General features: G+C 32.4%; 1 long non-coding RNA gene across 2 annotated transcripts; it reads left to right on the top strand.

Moving 5' to 3' along the window:
• The first annotated feature begins 251 nt into the window (after window positions 1–251).
• On the top strand, window positions 252–5,345 carry LOC110774834 (uncharacterized). Of its 2 annotated transcripts, XR_008932748.1 has the most exons (5): window positions 252–540; window positions 2,886–3,428; window positions 3,630–3,733; window positions 4,757–4,790; window positions 5,095–5,345. It is a non-coding gene; the product is annotated as an uncharacterized lncRNA (long non-coding RNA). The 2 variants fall into 2 exon arrangements; XR_002529590.2 differs by having other exon boundaries at window positions 255–3,428.
• The last annotated feature ends 4,719 nt before the right edge of the window (window positions 5,346–10,064 follow it).

Genomic DNA, 10,064 nt, shown 5'->3' with positions numbered 1-10,064 from the left:
AAGGCTAATGCGACACCTTACCGAGAACCGTTGCAATAGAGAAGGCTAATGCAACGGTATCTTGTATACAATTAAGAAATCTGGGCTAATGCGACGGTATGTCTAAAGCCGTTGCAATAGGGGGTCAAATACGACGGCATATTAGGCTAATGCGACGGGTGTGCCAATTTACTTTATTCCCTCCCATTAACTTTATTTTCGCGCCTACCATTTTTGCTTATTCCCTCCCATTATTTCCCTAAAATTTCAAAACCTGGCAACACACTTAAATTTTCGGTAAGAAAAAAAGAAAAACTAAATTAAAACACACACGCAAACACTGCCTTTAGTAGAGAGACTGAGAGAAAATAGGATCGATTTTTTAGGGTTTCATCAAAATTTTGGGCAACTTCTAACGATTTGGTCTGGAATTCGCAATTAGGGCTCCAGATTAATCGAATTTCTTGGCTGCGACATTCTCTCACGTTTCTTGCTTGCTGTTCATCGAGCAGGAGGATTGAATTGGGGTTTCGCATAACAATTCGAACAAGTTAAGAGGAGGTATGTAATATGTTCACACTTTGATGTTATTCCCGGTATGTTATCGATGTTTGTATGGGGTTCGTCGCGTTCTTTACAAGCATTATGTTTGATAGAATTGAATCATTTGTGAGGTTGAAATTTGGACGTTTGTTTTGTGTTGTGGTAGATTATTGTTGCAATATTAGCTATTTTCTTCGATTTTGTTTTGAATAAGTGCAAAATTGACTGTGTTCGATGAGATTATCGATGTACCGGATGGTCGAAATTGATTAAAACATCAAATCCTAGTTATGAGATAGATTAATTAAGGGTTTTGCAGAACATCCTTGCAGGGTCAAAATGTTGCTGCTATGTGAATGTGGTGATCGTTGTAGCTGAATAAAAATGAGCTATGTAACTATGTGAATGTGGTGATCGTTGTAGCTGAATAAAACTGGGCTCTGTAACACTCAATATTAATACTCTATCTGAGAATTACCTTCTGATGTCTTCCTTTGCTGCTATTAAGCTTCTGTAGTATACTTCAATGCACTAGATTTTCATATTTCAGTTCCTGTTCAACTTGTTCCCCCCAACCCCCGTGTTTAGCTTAAGTAACTTGCGTTGGTACCTTAAGGCTTAGATGACTGTTTGTTGTATGTTGGATTTCTTATAGTCAGGAGGTGCATTTTATGCACCCCCTTCTAGGTACCCCTCCTAACAAAACAATTAAGACTTCTCATAACTTGCGAATCTGCGATAGTGAGCAATATCACTCGTACTTGTTCCAATCAATTTATGAATCTGCTAAGCTTTTCGTTTCGCTTTATTTCTGAGCATGGTCTTTCAGCCATCATGTTGTAGTTGTATAGAGCTTCAAGCTTTTGAGATGATTATAGTTGATATATTCTAGGTAACAAGAACTATAATTTGACTTCTTGGGTTGCTGGATGCGAGCCTGGATGGGCATTTGGTTACATTTAGAGACTGGCCTTGAGACTTTGATTACTGATATTCTGATCTGCACACACTGGCAGTTAATATGCTGTTTCACAGATACATCTTGTTATTGTCAGCTTCAGATATGTAAAGATTAATATGCTCTCCTTTCCCTTCATGCGAATAATGTTGAGTAGGAGTACTCAATAAATACACTCTACCCCCAACTCTTTATATAATTCCAACCCATACAGCTAAGCTCATTTATGATTTTGCCACTTTTATTTATGCGAAGATTCTGATTATCATGGTAAAGGTACAATCTTGGTCTGGATTAGAACATGGATACCAACTGGACTAAAACGAGATGAACTCACTGAATGCAATTGGTTTGGTTAAAGATACAAATCTTGGCTTGGATTCAGATTCTCTTAATTTCATATGGTGTAATTGAATTCACTATGGTGATTGGAATAAGAAAATTAAAATTTTGGGATTTGGGATTCAACTTTGCTTAGCGTGGCTTATTTAAAGTTATGGATACGGGAGCTAAATTCATTTCCTGGATTAAATTTATTTACTGTTAGCTTCTGAAACATATGATTAATTTTCATAGTACATCACTTGAGCACTTCCATGAGTTTAATTTGGACATTCAATTGTTAATTTCATTGTTAAGCTGTATCATATACTCCTAGTTTCAATTCCTAGTTCCTACTCATTTATACTTTGTACTAGTTACTCCTACAACTAGTACCTTAATATTTTTTGTCTTATACATTCCATTATTTCCAAAGAGTAGTTAAGAGAAACAATTGAAGAAGATTGTAGATTGAAGTAGGTCCTTTGTCTTAATGTATGTGTCAAAACATTATTATTATATGAGGAGGATATTATTAGTCAAACTTAATAGAAAAGTCTTATTGAGAACTTAATACTCTGTATGATATTTTCTCACCCTTCATCACTGTGAAACTGCTAATAGCAAGTCTGGACACATTTTGTTTCTTCTGTTAGTGTTTCATTACAAGTTTTGTTTGTTATTAGCATTTAGACCTGGGCGTGATTTGTCATTTGCTTTTTTGGTATAAAATGTGAATGATAGTCATGTTTTAGCCGTTTCTCAATCCCTACTCTACTTTGATGTTGGTGTTAAGTCGGAGCTTCCTTTGATAAGTTCCTTTTTTTGCGACTGATTGTTCCAATCTTGTTCTGATGCATATTTCTCTGTGGATGCGTAGACTTGTTTCCAAATTGATTTAGCTAGCATTTGTTTCTCTGTAGACTAACAGGCATCATTCTTCTTTTTCCTTGTTCGGAAATAGTCCCAAAACTTGTAGCTGTTATGTGAAACTGTCATGGATCTAATGTTATCGAGAGTCTGATTTGTTTATACAAAGGATTATAATTGGATTTGGAGTTCCATTCTACTAAACCATCTACAGGTTTGGTTAGATCTTAATTCTGATAAAGAGCACAAGAACAATGCAAGCAGGAACAACATGTGAATGATCACTTTTCTTTTCTGGTTCAAGATGTTATGGCTGCATATTCTTCTTCATAATAATGTTGTAACTTGTTTGTTGCGAAATGTTGCAGCTTTACCAAAATGGTAAGCAGGGGCTTGTATATTGGTGGCTCTTTTAATCTTACTACTTTGAACTGTTCCTAAACTACAGTCAGACATGTTCTCTTCCCTTTTCTCAACTCGCATTCATCTCTAGTTGTAATTATATAGGTGGTTGTGGTGTTGAAAGACTGTGAGGTACTAGAGCCTAACAGGTGTTCGTACATGCAAGTATGTTGTTTGGCACCATTTTATAATGTTGGCATCAACATTGTCCTGTTGGTCTTGGCTGCTGGTCAAGTGGAGCGATATTATTAGCTCGTACGTTGTGAGCTAGGTGGACTAAGAAACTTTGAGGGGTCTTGTGAACATGGCTTTTGATAACAATCGTACTGAGTTTGTTGGATGTTTATGCTCATAAGTAAGTCGCCTTAGCCTGTTGTATACAGTTTGATGATTTAGTTGTTAGCTAGATTATCATGTTAGATACATTTACTTGAAGAATATTAAGCCTAGCTTCTTCAGAATTTGATCTTGTTTCTAGCTTCACTTTATTATTGGGTACTTCTATGAGTTGTATGAAATTTAGTACTTATCTTATGAAGACATGTCATTGATGCAGGTGACAAACAAAAATCTGAATGAGTGGCCCCACACCTGCACTCGTGATATGCTTTGTGTCGTTGTTAGTATCATTACCTCTCATCCATTGAAGGGGCTGCCGAGGTACATTTAAGTTGCAATCCTAGTTTAAAGTTGTTCATATTTGTGATACATCTGATTATGTATCAACATTAGGAGTGATCATTTTATTTCTTAATAGAAGAATACACAGGCTCCTAATTAAAATCTTAAAACACTAGCTGATAAGAATTTGATGTTGTAGTATTATTGCTTAATTGCTTATTCTTTTAACTTTTACTACGAATGGATGAGTCATTTAGTTTTTTCCCTTCAGATTTTGTACTGATATATGCCTTCTTTCTAGTGCTAGGATATTGATAGATCTGCTTATTAGTATGTTTTATAATGTAATGTGTATTCCTCTTATGTTTCTTCATTCTTAGAACAGATAAAGAAAAGCTCAAATTAAGAGATTTGTTTTATTTAGATGACTAGTGAACTTTTATTGATTATGTAAATTTTATTGACTAAACAAGTAGAAGTTCTTTTTTCTTTACAATGAAAAGCCTAATTTTGTCTTCCTTTTCTCCTTAAGAAAAGATCTTAATATGAACATCAACCACAAAGTGAAGATAAGGGTCAAGCCCGAGTAATTATTAGGACTCCCATTAACCAAGAGAAGCACGAGGTGTTAATAATACTAAAAGTAGTTTGAGATCGGGTGAAAAACAATACCTATTTTAGGTTTCTTAAGTTATGCGATGCTTAGTTAGAGGAATGGGTGATGGGAGTGTGTGACTACTGCTTGATTGGGTGATCCAAAGTTTGTCATTGGAGTCACGGTTTAGCTTTAAGGATAGTATATTTACTGTGGACACAAATAATTATGATCAAACAAATTCAAGCTACCCTTGGCTCATTCAAAACAAAGGACACAAATTCAAGCTACCATCAAGTGGAATGGAAGCTCGATGTCCAACATATGAAAGCCAAGTCCTAATCAATATCCCCCTCTGGTCCTCCCCCCTCTTTTTATTTTTTGTAATGGGATCTCTATTGCTTTTGAATTTGGTATTGCGCATTTTTGAAGGCTTGGCTTCTGACTTTTGTTGTTTTTTTTTTCAGTTGCTGCTCTTGTGTTCCTTCTGGTTTGCTTCAGGTCAAAATCCTACTGCTAATTATGCTGATAATCATAATAATAATAATAGCACTAACGATAATAATGTAAGTATGGGTGCTACAAACAACAATGATGAGGATTTTATTAACCGGGAAGTTTTGGTTCACTAATTAACAGGAAGAGTTCTTTGCTTTCTTTCAGCTTCACCCTTATTATTACAATATTGCTCCGTTTTTTGGGATTTAAACATTAGAAGATCTTCTAATTGCCCCACATTCAACACCTTTTGGATTTAAACTTGTACCATCTTTAACTTGTGCTCATTCGTGATTTAAACTTGCAGGAGCACGGTGAGCTAAATGGAGAAGAAATGTAGATCTAGCAATGAGACGGTGGAGGCTCTTATTTGTTTTGGGTCGTTTTGTAATTCCTAGCAACGTTGAATTTGTTTCTATGAATTTTAATTTTATGTACTTTTGTCATTAAAATCACCAAATTAATTAGTGAACAACTATTTTGTAATGCATGTGTTCTATGGGCACTAATATTAATTGTTATATTACTTTTCAAGTCAATGAAAATCTTTTGTTATTATTATTATTATTATTATTATTATTATTATTATTATTATTATTATTATTATTATTATTATTATTATTATTATTATTATTATTATTATTATTATTATTATTATTATTATTATTATTATTATTATTATTATTATTATTATTATTATTATTATTATTATTATTATTATTATTATTATTATTATTATTATTATTATTATTATTATTATTATTATTATTATTATTATTATTATTATTATTATTATTATTATTATTATTATTATTATTATTATTATTATTATTATTATTATTATTATTATTATTATTATTATTATTATTATTATATTATTATTATTATTATTATTATTATTATTATTATTATTATTATTATTATTATTATTATTATTATTATTATTATTATTATTATTATTATTATTATTATTATTATTATTATTATTATATTATTATTATTATTATTATTATTATTATTATTATTATTATTATTATTATTATTATTATTATTATTATTATTATTATTATTATTATTATTATTATTATTATTATTATTATTATTATTATTATTATTATTATTATTATTATTATTATTGTTATTATTATTGTTATTATTGTTATTATTATTATTATTATTATATTATTATTATTATTATTATTATTATTATTATTATTATTATTATTATTATTATTATTATTATTATTATTATTATTATTATTATTATTATTATCATCATGAACCGTTGCATTAGGTGCCCAAAAGGTTTTTTGTGTAAAAAAATTTACCGTTGCATTAGGGAAAAGCCGTTGCATTATTTCATTAAGCATTGTAGGTACCCGTCGCATTAGCTAAAATTACCCGTCGCATTAGCCAAAATAACCCGTCGCATTAGCTAAATAAACCGTCGCATTAGCTAAAATAATCCGTCGCATTAGCTAAATAAACCGTCGCATTACCTTAATTGACCGTCGCATTAGCTAAAGAACTAATGCGACACTCCATCTACGAACCGTCGCATTAGGTGGAAACCTAATGCAACGGTATTATTTTTCCGTTGCATCAGGTCACTAGACGTTGCATTAGGCCTAATGCAACGCCACCGGATGCAAGGGTCATTTGGCGTCGCGTTAGGTCTAATGCGACGGATTTTCATGCATAATGCAATGATTTTAGGCGTCGCATCTGACCAGAAATGTAGTAGTGCATGGTGAAGGTAAGCCGATTCCATGAGTTTTAATTTTGTAATTTGTATCGGTTTTTGAGTTTTAAAATGCCATTTTAGGCTACATATGACCTATAACGACCCGAACGATCTTTAGATGTGCATTAATAGATTGTAATGAGTTTTATAAACCTTAAACTAATCATATTAAACTTTTAAATGGTTAAGAATGAGTCCTTAGGTTCATTTTGGGAAAGTTGGGAGCGAAAATGCCATTTTAGGCTACATATGACCTAAAATGGCATTTTAGGTATATATGATGATTTGTTTCTTTCAATTAATTAGTTTTTTTAGTTAGTTTTATTGAACTTTTCTAACATGTTGTTTCTTTCAAATAAGGAACCTACTTCATGCTGGCTATACATACTTGTTCATAAAATCCGAGAAAGTCCGTGTTGCCTTTGGTATTATACATCCGGAGTTGACTCTTGATCACCATAAGAACCTCAATCCCGATAACGTGAAGGTGAGCGTTGATGAATTTGAGCCCGCGTATAAAGAAGCTTCAGTCCCCGTGCCTTCTCAATATATAAAGAAACTTGGACAAGCTCATGGTACTTTCACTCAGTGGCCAAAGAATTTGGTTTCGCTTGTGAATGCCGAGGTAACATATCATTATGCATTCAAAGCTGACTTGAAAATATTATATCATACACGTATGTTCACTAATTTGTATATGGTTATTTGGAATTCATAACTCAGGTAAACGAGTCTACAAGCAAAGAGCCTAATGAGAAAGGGACTACAAGCAAAGAGCCTGGGGCCTAAAGGGAAAGAGGTAATGGTTGGAAGTCGACGCGAGAAAAAAGGGTCCAACACTAAACCAAACAAACATTTTCTTCCCAAATTTAGCTTGCAAACTTTGGGAGTTAAGTGCAATTTTATGAAAACTGTGATTTCTAAATTAAAAGAAATGGAAGATGTTAAGTTGCAAGGTAGTAAAAGGGAATTCAATTTTGAGAACAATCGTGAAATTACTATCGCCGTTGAAGACATCAATCAACTTCTCTCGGGAGCATGGGTCAATATATCGATAATGCAAGTTTTTATATTGTGAGTTACCTAAATTAATTTTTATCTCCTTAAATTTTATTTTTTCAATTGTCTTAACGTTGTTAAGCTATGTAGGGCTTTATATTAATCGTGTGATAAAGATGATAATCTCGCCTATGCTTTGGGATTCATGTGGCCAGAGATCATCTCGGAAACCATGTTGTATAGTGATATAAATCGTGTTCTATTATACATGTCGAAATCCATGGAAACACTCAGTTCTAAGCCATTCATCTTATGTCCATACTACAAAAAGTAAGAAAATTTGAAATTGATTTTTAATTATATTGATCTGTTCAGAACAGTTCTTTTTACACAGAACAGAACTGATCTGTGCAAAACAGGACTGATATGCACAGATCATTCCTATTCTGCACAGATCAGTTATGTTTTGTACAGAACATAACAGAACTGCACAGATCAAAACACTGAACTGCACAGATCAGAACTGATATGTGCAGATCAGAACTGAACTGCACATATCAGAACTGATCTGTGCAGAACATGACTGTTCTGTGCAGAATAGGAATGATCTGTCCAGGTCAGAACTGTTCTGCACAGATCAGTCCTGTTCTGTGCAGATCAGTTCTGATATGTGCAGTTCAGTTATGATTTGTGCAGTTCAGTTCTGATCTGCACATAACAGAACTGATCTGTGCAAAACAGGTCTGATCTGTGCAGAACAATTCTGATCGTGCAGAACATGACTGATCTGTGCAGAACAGTTTTGAAATGCACAAATCAGTCATGTTCTGCATAGATCAGTTCCGTTCTATGCAGATCAGTTCTGGTACGTTGATTGTTGTTAATATTTTTTTTTCTAACGACATAATTTTATTTTTTGTATGTAGGAGTCACTGGATTCTTTTAGTTCTTTGCTTGGCTAAATCTCAGGCCTACATATTTGATTCTATGCAGAAGAGGAGAAATAAGTTGATGATTAAGAACCAATTGAACATGTAAGTAAAGTATTTTATGAATTCTTTGCATTTACATGATACAAAAATATATTAAAATATATAACTATAAGTCCCCTTTTGTCAAACGTGTAGTGATTTTTGGAGTTACAAGGCACAAGCTGGAAAATCTAAAGGAACTAAATTGAATTGGATTGCGGCACGGGTATAATTAGTTTATTACTTAACTAAAGATCAAGTTTTTCAAAATTAATACATATAATTTCATATAAATTTTACTTGTGTTGTTTATTTTAATGCATGTAGTGTCCTCAACAACCGGGATCACTAGAGTGTGGCTACTACGTCATGCGTTTTTTGTACGATATATTTACAAAGCATCATGATAGTCAAGATCTTACTACGATATGTGATATACTTTATCTAATAAATTGAAGTAGGCAAAACTAATTGATTGTCGACCTAATTATTTATATACTTGTGTGTTTTTTAGGATTATTCAAGAACAAAGCCTTATTCATTAGAGGAGATTAATGAGGTTAAAGAATTTTGGGCTGATTACTTTATGACCAATTCCGATTTAGATCTAGCTATCTAGTTTGTTGTAATATTTGTTTGTTAGGTTCGTTATCAACATGTTGGTTGATCTATATGATGGATTTTCCTTTTATAATGTTGGTTGTAAAATTGTACGTATTTGACAGGTTTATGTGTATTATAACTCCCGGTATTAGGAAGGGTCATATTACAAAGGAGACTCTGCCGAAATTTTCAACTATATATTCCACTATTGTTTTATGCCTGTATATATAGTACTGTGATCCAGATACAAGAAATATGAAGCTAGATGCTCAATAAAAAAATACAAAAAAGGGTCTTTTACATCGCAGGTTAACTAAACTGCGACGCAAATGACCTTATTTTTAACATACTGAAAAGCCATTTGCGTCGCAGATTAGTAAACCTGCGACGTAAATGACTTTTCAGTATGTTAACAATAAGGTCATTTACGTCGCAGTTTAGTTAACCTGCGACGCAAAAGACTTTTCAGTTTGTTAAAAAAAAGGTCTTTTGCGTCGTAGGTTAACTAAATTGCGACGCAAATGTCTTTTACAGGATGTTAAAAAACGGTCATTTGCGTCGCAGTTTAGTTAAACTTCTACACAAATGACCCTTGTTTGCCTCGCCCAAAAGTTCGACACAAATGACATTTTTCATTTGCATCGCGTCCAGTTGGGTCGCACCAATGTGCGACGCAAATGGGCTTAAATGACCGACGCAAATGACTGTTTTTCCGCTAGTGAATGAACGAATGTGATTATTTCTCACGCTTCTCACGAAAAGATCGCTTCCCACATGAGCCTAAACACACACACATATATATATATATATATATATATATATATATATATATATATATATATATATATATATATATATATATATATATATATATATATATATAATATATATATATACATATATATATAATATATATATATATATATATAATATATTATATTTAGTGTAGATTGTTTGTAA

This window comes from Spinacia oleracea, chromosome 4 (assembly GCF_020520425.1).
Source record: "Spinacia oleracea cultivar Varoflay chromosome 4, BTI_SOV_V1, whole genome shotgun sequence".
Classification (NCBI taxonomy): domain Eukaryota; kingdom Viridiplantae; phylum Streptophyta; class Magnoliopsida; order Caryophyllales; family Amaranthaceae; genus Spinacia; species Spinacia oleracea.
The sequence above is the reverse complement of the archived record's forward strand: the minus strand, read 5'-3'. Positions and strand labels throughout refer to the sequence as shown.